The following is a 12,134-nucleotide window of genomic DNA, read 5'->3' as shown; positions in this document are numbered from 1 at the left end:
AACCTGGGAGCGTAATGTGCTATTTGTCTATTACTAAAAATTGCTAAACCAAATTGAGTCTAGAGTGCTATTCTTTTTAACCAGATTACACTAGCATCAAACCAGAAAGGAAGAAATGACTACTAGTTTGAAAAAAATAAGGTTAAGTTGACTATCTGTTGCAGGTATTCGGAGCTGTGATCAAATTATAAACTGAATACCGGTCTGTACCCTATTGTTCTTTCATTTTATGCTCCTCACATTAGAAATGAAAAATTGAATGACGGGGTAAGGGGTGTAGAAGTTACTTTTTAATGTTTTTTGACGAAATTAAACAAATATTTCTATTGAATAGGGTATCTATAGTACAGAATTTACTTAAGCATAAGCACACTTAGTTAAATTTTAATAGGATATGTACTGTACAGCATCTTGATGGCAGGTTCAAGTCAACATTAGCTCTCTTTTTTTTTGATAGAAAACTGGAAAAATTTAATAAGCTGAAGACAGATCCGAAACATTAGTTCAATTCAACATTAATAGTTTGATGAGTTTAATAATGATCCAACAATGCAAGGTGGGTAAAGGTCAAATGCATGTACTAAATGAATAATTCTTAATAAGATTCATCAAAAAAACAAAAATGCAGTACAATATTACTAGTTTACTTGTGGGATATTAATTTAAGCCTCTGAGATCCTATACATAATGATGCAACCAGCGAAGGAATCAGGGTGGGCCGGTGGGGTGGCTCAAAGGTCAACGATGAGCCATTGTATAGAAACGTTCTTCATAGTATTTAGCATCACGAAACTTCCTCAAGAACACCCAAAGCTTCAGCATCCACAAAGTAGTTAGCAGCATGGAAGCCCCCACTTTGATGGTCCTCTTATCTTCCTTTTCTGCACTTTCAGCTTCTTTGTGTATCCTGAAACTTGCATATTCCCTTTGGTGGAGACCCAAATTGATTGAGAGGGAATTGAAGCAACAAGGGATTGGAGGAACCAATTACAATTTTCCTTATGGAGACAAGCTAGCTACCAAGAAGCTGATGCTAGAAGCATGGTCCATCCCCATGAGTTTGAACCACGAAATTATACCTCGTGCCAACCCTTTCATTCATCAAATGGTGCAGACATATGGTTAGATCAACTTTGTCTATCTCGGCATTCTTTTCTGAATTTTTTTCAATCATCCAGTATTCATTTCTTCTCTAGCCTCTTGGAGAAACCTTCATGGATCTTCCCATTTCAACATAGAAGGATTTATAGAGAACAAATCTAGAATGTATTATATGTAATCAAGTGACGCATAAATGTTATTAGAACATATGAAAATAAGGGATTTATCCTGTTATGTTTTTAGTTTTATCTGATGCATGCATGATACTTGTCAAGAACAAAGTATTTACTGTTTTATTAGACTTTTAGCCGAATGTGCGCCTAACTGACTATATGGAAGATGAGTAAAAATTACTACATGTGATATGAAAAATAGTAGTAGAATTTGGCATGTTATGACAATTAGTTCAAAAAACATTTCTGCCCAGAAAAAGCAGAAATCATGGCTCCGTCGACTTGTGTTGTAATATCATTGAGGAGCATATATATATTGATGGTGGCATGGGTTTAAATAGCAAAAATAGGAAAAGTATGTCTAAGTTGGAATGGAACAATGCCAAGATTGATACTGGGGAAGGCAGAGTTGGTGAGGCTGATACTGAATAACAAGATGGTCACTTCCCAAAAACTCCACAGAGCCCTCTTGCAAATCTTTTGACCCTGGGACTCACAACCTTGGAAGGGGAGAAATGGGCCAAGCATAGAAGAATAATTACCCCCGCATTCCATCAGGAAAAGCTGCAGGTAGTTTCTGATTTCTGATACAAGTAAGGGATTTGTTCTTCCAACAAGATTAACAATTTACTGTTCCGCTGCATGTGCAATGGCAGAAAAAAAAAAAAGGCTTGAACTCTTTTTTTTAGCACAAAATTTCTAATATACTCCTACTCTACACTAAAGACAGGGAGGAGTCAAAGGGTCAATAGTGGATCAGAGGAGACTAAATCGCTTCCGACCAAACGAGTGCATTATGTATTCTAGCAAAATTTTAGAAAATCTTGGATTGAAATGCAACTTGGGGTTTAGAGCCCTCGACCTACACACAAGGAGGGAGTTATATCCCTTCCAGTGGCCAACTCAATTGGGTTGGGTCGGTTAACAAGGCTCATACTTGCTTCTAGAATATTTGAACAAAAAAGAGAGAGAGAGAGAAAAAAAAAATAACCCTTAGAATTTCAGGCATTGATGAATTATCACCAATTTGCAACTTTGCACCAAACTTTTAGGAAATCTTAGATTGAAATGCAAGTTGGGGCTTCAAAGTCCCTAACCTACAATTGGTTGGGTTGGTTAGCAAGGCTTGAACTTGCTTCTAGAATATCTGAACAAAAAAGAAACGAAAAATTTTATTTAGAGGTACTAACGAAATATTCTTATTCATTTAGAGGTTCTAAAGTCTTTTTGATCAAAAAATGCCATCAAAATCTTGATTTTTAACTAATTTAATCAATGTTCTATAAATTGATTGTATAAGTTAGTTAATTGCCATAGTTGATAACTTAGGGTGCAAGGTAAAGGAATAATAGTTTAAGGTGCAAATTGTGATTAGCCCTTAGGTTTTGACAAAGTATCGGGCATCCTTCGCTAAATGCATGCAATAAAAGGAAGGGTTAATTACATCTATCTCTCTTAAGAGTTGACCAAAGCACCATACAAATCCTGTGATCTGACCAAATTAAAGTCAAATCTCACAAATATCGCCCATTAATTGTCGTTAGAAAGGATGCTTACATCAGTAAAATATGTCTAAAGGTACCAAAATACCCCTTCTAGATTGAGTTGATAATAATTACCTCTCTTGAGGTTTTTCCAAATTACACGTACCTCCTGAGATTTGTCCAAATGGCAAAATGAATGCTATAGCTTATGCAAATTAGTCTAATGCTTTAAATAGCCAAAATTTTATTAAATTAACATTCACCATTAGTAAATTGCAATGGATTTTTTGATTGAATCCTAAAAATTTTCATTAATTAATAATTTTTTTTCCAACCATTAGGTTAAAACTGTAAGTGTAACAAAATCCGTAGTCATATGACATCATTAATAATAGTGTTTTGGTTATTGATACATTTTCTTTAAACACCATTATTATTATTTTTCTATAAAAGAACCCTTTTTCATGTAAATTTGCAAATGCTCAAATTCTTTTTCTAAAAAAGCAAATAAATATTAAGGATAAAATTTTAAATTATATTATGAATAAAAGACCACATAGTCTAGCTCAAAATTATTATCGCAATCTGGAGTTTACTTTGAAATAAATTTGATAATTGATATATGGAATAATGGGTTGGGAAAGTTTAGTGGTGAACGAAATAAGCCATAGAAAAAAAGAGAGGAGAAAGTAAGAGGGTTTTTGGTTTTCATTTCTTAAGAGTTAGTAATCGATTGTTTTCTTTTAGTTTGAGTTTATTTTTCTTGGATCCCATTAAGGGGGCTTCTTTTTTTTTTTTTTTTTTTTAAGAAAAAGTGGGTTTGCTATTAAAATCTTAAATTGCATTTTGGCAAATTATAAATTCCTTTTTGTAATTTGGACAAATCTCAAAGGAGATAATGCAGTTTTCTGCAGAGCGTAATTTTGTCATTTCTCTACTACCGTTAGTTATGTTTGAAGATTGTTACACATAAATGGGCAATTGTAATTTGGACAAACTACGAGGTTCTCCTAGTAATTTGCTTAAACCCCGGGAGTAGGTCTAATTAACCTTAAAAAGAACATTTGTGAATCTGATGTCAAAATGGTTACCCATCAAAGATACACGTTCCTCAATAATTTCATCAAATGTTAAAAATATGCAATAACTTTATTGTCATTCGGCCACCAACTTTATCATAATTCTGCAAATTATGCTAAGGAAGAGCACGAGTTATGAATGTTGCATGGCTTGAGTATTAATGGAAGTTGCATGGCTTGAGTATTAAGGGAAGTGAACCTCATCCCTATGTAATTATGGAAACAGGGAATGGTACCAAAGGTTTTAGCAAGTTGTTGCAATCTCATTGATCGATGGAAGATGCTGCTTGCATCTGAGGGACGAAGCGAAATTGATATCAATTCCGAATTGCATCGCCTTTCTGCAGACGTGATTTCAAGAGCAGCCTTCGGAAGTAGCTATAAGGAAGGAAAGAAGATCTTCGAACTTCAAAAAGAGCAAGCTGCGCTGGCAACTGAAGCAAATGGAGCCTTGTACGTCCCAGGACTAAGGTAGATTTCCATTTGTAAACTAGAAAGAAACAAATCATAGCTCGAATTCAACTTCTTGTGTTCTGTTTTGTAAGGTAAAAAAAAATCAATGCAATCGATAGATGAATCGTCATTTGTTTTACCTCTAAAGTTTGCTCGAACGGTTGCTTATACAGGTTTCTACCAACTAAGAAGAACAGAAGGAGATATCAGGTGGACACAGAGATCAAAGCAATGTTAAGAGTTCTAATTTGCAAGAAGCAAAAGGCAATGCAGGATGGCGAAGCGGGTAATGCTGATCTACTTGGATTGCTGTTGCAATGCAAAGAAGAAAAGGGAAATGAACTGACAATTGAAGATGTAGTAGAGGAGTGTAAGCAGTTCTACTTTGCCGGTCAAGAGACCACTGCTAACTGGCTTACATGGACTCTTATCCTCCTGTCTATGCAGCCGGACTGGCAAGAGAAGGCCGGGCAAGAAGTTCTCCAAAATTGTGGAAAGACAGCCCCTGACAGAGAAATTTTGAACAGGCTCAAAATTGTAAGTATGAATATGTTGTTGAGTCAGTCCAAGATACAAAGAAATCTTTTGCTGTGTGCTATTACCTTAGCAAAAGGTAGCATGAAACTTTCCCCATCATCTCTTGGTGTTGCTATCTATTAACCAGTGACTACTACTGTGGGAGAATTGCTTAATTTACCTCTATGAATTGTTCTTGTAGGTCACAATGGTGTTGTTTGAAGTCCTAAGATTATATCCACCGGCAACTTGCACGGTGAGATATACGGTCCAAAGAACCAAGGTAGGGGACATTTCCATCCCTGCAGGGGTTGAAGTTTACCTACCAATAATGCTGTTGCATCATGATCCTGAGTATTGGGGAGATGATGCAGAAGAATTCAATCCAGAGAGGTTTGCTGAAGGAGTTTCCAAGGCATCAGGGGATCAATTGGCATTTTATCCCTTTGGCTGGGGACCAAGGATTTGCATAGGCCAAGACTTCGCAATCATAGAAGCAAAATTGGCTCTGGCTATGATTTTGCAGCACTTTTCATTCAAGCTCTCACCTTCATACACTCATGCTCCCTGTGCCGGATTTACTCTTCAGGCACAGCATGGAGCTCCGATTATATTGAAACCCATTTGAGGATTCTTTCAGGACAGAAAGAGCTTATTGCTACGGTGACTACACATTGGTAAATAATCATGTGGAGATTTGGCCGGAATTTGCATTTCAGTGGGTCAATTAGAGCAGTCCCTTTGCCATGGCAATTACATTATTAAATATTTGAAACCGCATGAACTAAAAATTCGTACCAATTCAAAAGGTGCAAGTTTTTGCACATATTTAGGGCATCTACAGTGGATTGCATTCCACTATTTCTTTTTTTATTATATTTTCATTCGCAATGTATTACATTCCACACGATATAATAGTATGGGTCCATAATCAAATCAAACATTTATTTTAATAATGCACAACTCATATCCCGTAAATAAATAAAGTAATTTTTTAAAAATAATTTCATTATTTTTAAAAAATAAACTATTAACTTTCATTAAATTTTTTACCTTTTGGATTTTTTATTTTCTAAAAAAAAATTATTATTAATTTCTGAGTTTGAACAATATGTCTCTTTCTATCTCTCAAAAAATAATATATTGTTATTTTTTGAAAAATAATTATGTAGTAATTTGGAAAATTTTGGTGGTTTTGATTTTGTGAGGAGGATGAATTTTCTATATTTGGAGCATTTAATATATTTCTAAAACTACTAAAATTCTCATCCATAATAACAATATATTGAAATTTTAGAAAATTGTGCAAAGAGGTTGAGCAAAATGAGTGAGAGAGCAAGAGAAATAATAGAGTAGAACAGTGAGATATGAAAAAAAAAAAAAAAAGCGTCTTGTGTGTTCATATAAAGAGAACCAAAAAATGACCGTTGAAAAAAAAAAGAACATTAACTTACACCATGAAATTTTTGTCGTTGTCTATGTTTAACCAAATTTATCTGTTGCAAAAAAAAATGGTATACTATCTCCTCTTTTTCAACAGCATTTATACGCATCATTTTGATGATGCCTGTGATGCTCATTAAACGGCCACAGTGGAGTTGCTCTTAGGAGTTGCTCTTAATGTTGAACTTAACTTATCTCCGAAAACAAATACAATAAGTCGGAAAATGTCGCTGTCTCAAATATTTCTAAGTTCACAGGTACATCCATTGGCTGCATTCCTTTCGTCCCACCTCTAAGTCCTAAGAAAAGAATTAATAACTTTCAGTTTAATCACGACTTCTTACCTAAACTTTGATGCTCAAAAAATTATGTAGTTTTTGAGGATTTAGTTTTTTCTTCAAATGGACAAAAACCGACCCAAAGGCGACGAGAAGAGAAAGAGAGATGCATAAAGGGACCATAAACAACAACTATTTCATCAAATTTCCCTACTCATTGAGGATCAAATTTCAAAACGACCCCAAGGGCCCAAACATTACTTCTAAATTTCGTTTCGAAACTACTTATCAAGAGAATAAATGCTTTGTTTTATCCTTGACCACCGTTAATTCACGAGCTATGAATGGATCAGTACAAATTTTTCTATCCATATGTACTGTACAGCATCGTGATTGCAGGTTCTGTTCAACATTAGCTTGATGAGTTAAATAATGATCCAATAATGCAGGGTGAGTAATGGTAGGTTGAAGAAATCAGTCACACCAATTTTTTATCCAACCTCGTTGTGATTAGATATTCAAATGAATGCGTTATTTATGCCAAAGCACACCTACTCGTAAATAAAATTCGCAGATGAATAATTCTCAATGTACAAACATTTATCAAAACAATGAAGTGTAGTACAATATTACTTGTTTGCTAGTGGGATACTAATTTAGGCCTCAGAGATTGTACTACATATGATGTAGAAAAGTGGCGAGGATCGATGTAACCAGCGAACAAGCGAATAAGGGTCGTTCACGGCAACAGGCGGTTTTGGAGCCGAAAAAGCCTTCCCCCGTCCGCCCTTCCCCTCGCCTGCTCACCAACTCCTGTCCCTACCCATACTCTCCGGGTGCATCCGTTCCGTCTCACTATCATTATTAATTTTTATTTGATTTAACTTTTTTCTATTTATATAGATCTAATAATAATTTTATTAATCATTTTTTTTTAAAATTTTATCAAAATATTACATCATTTTATCATAACAACATAACATATTACTTAATTCGTGCAAATATATTATATAAAAACAATAATATAGCATTTATTTCATGTTGTACATATAAAAATATACATGAATGTTGTACTATGTTGAAATTTAGGTGCTGCAGGGGACAGGAGATGGAAATGGGGGTATGTTCCCCCCATCCCCCACCCCATTTGAGGCGGTGGAGAAAAATCCTCCAACCTCCGCCCCTCGACCCCCGTCCCATTTCTATATTCGTGGGTATTCGTCTCCGTTGCCATCTCTTGTGATTTAAAGTTCAACGATGAGTAATTGATTGGTTGTATAGAAACTTTCTTGATTGCGAATCAAAATAACAAATTTAAATGTTGTTGTATCATATAATGTAGTACATTGAGGAAATAAAGGTTTAAAATTTAAATGTACTTCAAGACTGTAAATCCAAATTCTTGAAGTCATGATTGGTTCCTTGAACATATGAACGCTTCTAGATGTGCTGTCCTCAACACCCTTGGCTTTTTTTCCCAAGACCCAAAGAAAGAAGAATAAAAACCCAAAGAGAAAAATGAAAGAAAATAGTGTGCAGAATGTCTAAGGATTTGGTCTAGTATGTTTAATTGTTCTTCTTAGGAAACTGTATACTAACTTGATAATTTTGTGATGAAACACCTTTTAGCATTTCAAATAGACTTTTTATGGATTTGAGTTAAAATTGTTACATTGGTATTAGAAATAAGGGGCTAGATGCAATTCTAGAATTCTCATGGGAGTTAAGAAAATTTTTTGAAAACCTTAGAAGAGGTCTTTGAAAATTTTCCCTTTTTATACCAACCTCTATAAATTTTAGTTAATTTCATTTTGCAGCCTTCAGCTATACTCCATTTTTTACTTTAGTTCCTAAACTCTAAATTGGGGTATTTTGGTTTTGAAACTATATACTGATTCCCATTTTAGTCCATAAACTCTAAATACAGACAGTTTAATAACTAAACTATACCCTAGTTCCCACTTTGTATCCCAAAATCCTTTCTTTCCCTAAATTTTAGAATTCTTTCTGGTTATTATTAATCTGATTTTACAACCTGTAATCGCACTACTCAAATGACTTATTCCGTTAGCTTTGGGGTTTTTGTAACGATTCAACTTACTTGCTACGGTTTTAATAGTTTAAGATCTAAAGTGTCCCAATGTATAAACTAGGAATCAAAATAGAAATTAAGATATAATTGCAGAGTACAAAATAGAAGTAACCCCTATAAATTTCCTCGAGAACATCCAAAGCTTCTGCATCCACAAAGTAGTTAGCACCATGGAAGCGCCCACTTTGATGGTCCTCTTAGCTTTCTTTTCTGCTCTTTTGGCTTCTTTGTGTATCCTGAAACTTGTCTATTCTCTTTGGTGGACACCCAAATTGATTGAGAAAGAATTGAAGCAACAAGGGGTTGGAGGAAGATCTTACAATTTTCCTTATGGGGACAAGCTAGCTACCAAGAAGCTGATGATAGAAGCATGGTCCATTCCCATGAGTTTGAACCACGAAATTATACCTCGTGTCGACCCTTTGCTTCATCAAATTGTGCGGACATGTGGTTAGATCAACTTTGTCTGTCCCTGCATTCTTTTCTGATTTTTTCAATCATCCAGTACTGATCATTTCTTCTCTAGCCTCTTGGAGAAACCTTCATGGATCTTCCCATTTCAACGTATAAGGATTTATATAATTGTAATTAAAAGAGAACAAATCAGGAATGTATTGTATATGTATTACAGGTGATCAAGTGACGCATAAATGTTAACAGAACGCATGAAAATAAGGGATTTATCCTGTTATGTTTTTAGTTTTATTTGATACATGCATGATACTTATCAAGAACAATGCATTTACCGTTTTGTGAGATTTTTAGTCATACCTGCGCCTAACTGACTCTATGGAGATGATTTTAAATTACATGGGATATGAAAACTAGTAATAGAATTTGGCATGTCATAAAAATTAGCTCAAAAAATATTTCTGCAAGGAGATCATGGCTCCGTTGACTTGTGATATATTGAAGGAGGTATGGTTTTAAATTGCAAAAATAGGTAAAGTATGTCTGAGTTGGAATGGAACAAGGCCAAGATTGATACTGGGGAAGGCAGAGCTGGTGAGGCTGATACTAAACAACAAGAATGGTCACTTCCAAAAACCTCCACCGAACCCTCTTTTTAATCTTTTGACGCTGGGACTCTCAACCTTGGAAGGGGAGGAATGGGCCAAGCGTAGAAGATTAATTATCCCTGCATTCCATCACGACAACCTTGGAAGGTAGTTTCTGCTTTTTGTTATAAATAAGGGATTTAGCCTTCCTGCAAGATTAACAATTTACTGTTCCGTTGTATGTGCAATGGAAAGAGGAAAAGGAAATAGGCTTGAACTATGTACCACCAAAAAAAAAAGAAGCTTGAACTCTTTTTTTTTTTTCCGTTGACAATATAATTTCTAATATTCTCCTACTCCGACTCTAAACTAAAGGGTGCGGGTGAATCCAAAGGAATCAATGGTGGACTAAAAGAAACTAAACCATTACAAAACCAGACACGTGTACTATACGTCCTAGTGAAATTTCAAGAAATTCTGAATTGAAATGCAAGTTGGGGGTTTAGAACCCCCCAACCTACATCCAAGTCCTTCCAAGTGGCCAACTCCGTCAGGTTGGGTTGGTTTGCAGGGCTTGAACTGGCTTATAAATAATTTGAACCAAAGGAAAGGGAGGAAAATAACCTTTAGGATTTTAGGCATTGATGAATTATGTCCAATTTGCACTTTGTCCCAAAACTTTTAATTTTAGCACTTTGGTGCATTATATTATCAACATATTGCGGACTATTCAACACAACTATAACCTAATAATTTTTTGTAAAATATTTGTCAAAAAAAGATCATTAGAGGTATTAAAGTTTTATTGTTCAAAATATGCTATCAAAGTTTCCTGATTTTCGATTGATTTAATAAATGTACAATAAATTGCGTGTATAAGTTAGTTAATTGCTATTGTTGATAACTTAGGGTTCAAAGTAAAGGAATAATAGCTTTAGGTGCAAATAGCAATTAGCCCTTTGGTTTTGACAAAGAGTTTCAAAATTTTTCTTACAAAAAGAATATGAAACTTTATCAGGCTTTCTCCATTAAATACATTGCAATAGAAAGAAGGGTAAATTACATCTAACCCTCTTAAAATTTAACCAAATTACCAAATAAATTCTGTGATTTGACCAAATTACAGTCAAATCCCACAAATTCCCCCTATTAATTGTCGTTAAAAATGATGCTTACATCAATAAAAATATATGTCTGAAAGTACCGAATCGCCCTTTTGTAAATTGAGTTGATTACAATTACCTCCCTTGAGGTTTTTCTCAAATGATATTTACCCTCTGAGACTTGTCCAAATGACAAAATGAATGCTACAGTTTATACAAATTAGTCGAATGCTTTAAATAGCCAAAATTTTATTAAATTAGCGTTCTGTCTTAGTAAATTGCAAAATTCTAAAAATTTTCATTAGTTACAAGTTTTTTCCAACCATTAGGTTACAATAAGTGTAAGTCATAGCATTTTGGTCATTGATACATTTTCTTAAAACACTATTATTACTACTTTTCTATTAAAAAACCCTTTTTCATGTAAATTGGCAAATACTCAAGTTCTGTTTTCCATAGAAGGAAATAAATATTAATTTAAATCCACCTCTATATACCTAGTTAGAAGTAAAAATCCAACAAAGATACTCATCAAATATTAAGGATAAAATTTTGAATTATATTTTATATAAAAACCACATTTTTCTAGCTAAAAATTATTATTGCATTCTAGATTTTACTTTTAAATAAATTTGATAATTGATATATAGAATAATGGGTTGAGAAAGTCTAGTGGTGGCTGAAATAAACCATAGAAGAAAAAGAGGAGAAGTAAGATTTTTTTTTTAAGTTTTCATTTCATAAGAGTTAGTAATTGATTGTTTTCTTTTAGTTTGAGTTTTATTTTTTCTTGGATCACATTAAGAGGCTTTTTTCAATAAAAAATGATTGGGCATTAAAATTTTATGGTCTTTCTTCGTAATTCGGACAAACCTCAAAGGAGATAATATATAGGATTTTGCAGAGCGCAATTTTGTCATTTCTCTACTACCGTCAATTAGGTTTGAATATTGTTACTCATAAGGGGGCAATTGTAATTTGGTCAAACTACAAGGCTTATCTAGTAATTTGGTTAAACCTTAGAAGAGGTAGATCTACTTAACCTTAAAAAGAACATTTCTGAATCTGATGTCAAAATAGCTATTCATCAAACGATACATGTTCCTCAAAAATTTCATCAAATGTTAAAAACCTGCATGAACTTTATTGCCATTTTTTTTTTCCGAACATGATAAATTTTATTCCAAACCTACTCCCACTCTACAATAAGGGGAAAAAGTGGATCCAAGAGGGTCAAAAGGGAACTCGAATGTAACTAAATCACCACAAGACCAAACGAAAATTTTCACAAAATCCTGGACAATAATACAGGTTAAGGGATTTGATCTCTTGATGTATATCCAAGGAGAGTTTTAAAACTCTCCCTGGTGGCCAACTATTAACTTTATTGTCATTCGGGGACAACTTTATCATA

General features: G+C 34.1%; 1 pseudogene; it reads left to right on the top strand.

The window, feature by feature from the left end:
* The first annotated feature begins 841 nt into the window (after positions 1-841).
* LOC113779396 lies at positions 842-5,434 on the top strand (annotated as a pseudogene).
* The last annotated feature ends 6,700 nt before the right edge of the window (positions 5,435-12,134 follow it).

Source organism: Coffea eugenioides, chromosome 8 (assembly GCF_003713205.1).
Source record: "Coffea eugenioides isolate CCC68of chromosome 8, Ceug_1.0, whole genome shotgun sequence".
NCBI classification, from domain to species: domain Eukaryota; kingdom Viridiplantae; phylum Streptophyta; class Magnoliopsida; order Gentianales; family Rubiaceae; genus Coffea; species Coffea eugenioides.
The sequence above is the reverse complement of the archived record's forward strand: the minus strand, read 5'-3'. Positions and strand labels throughout refer to the sequence as shown.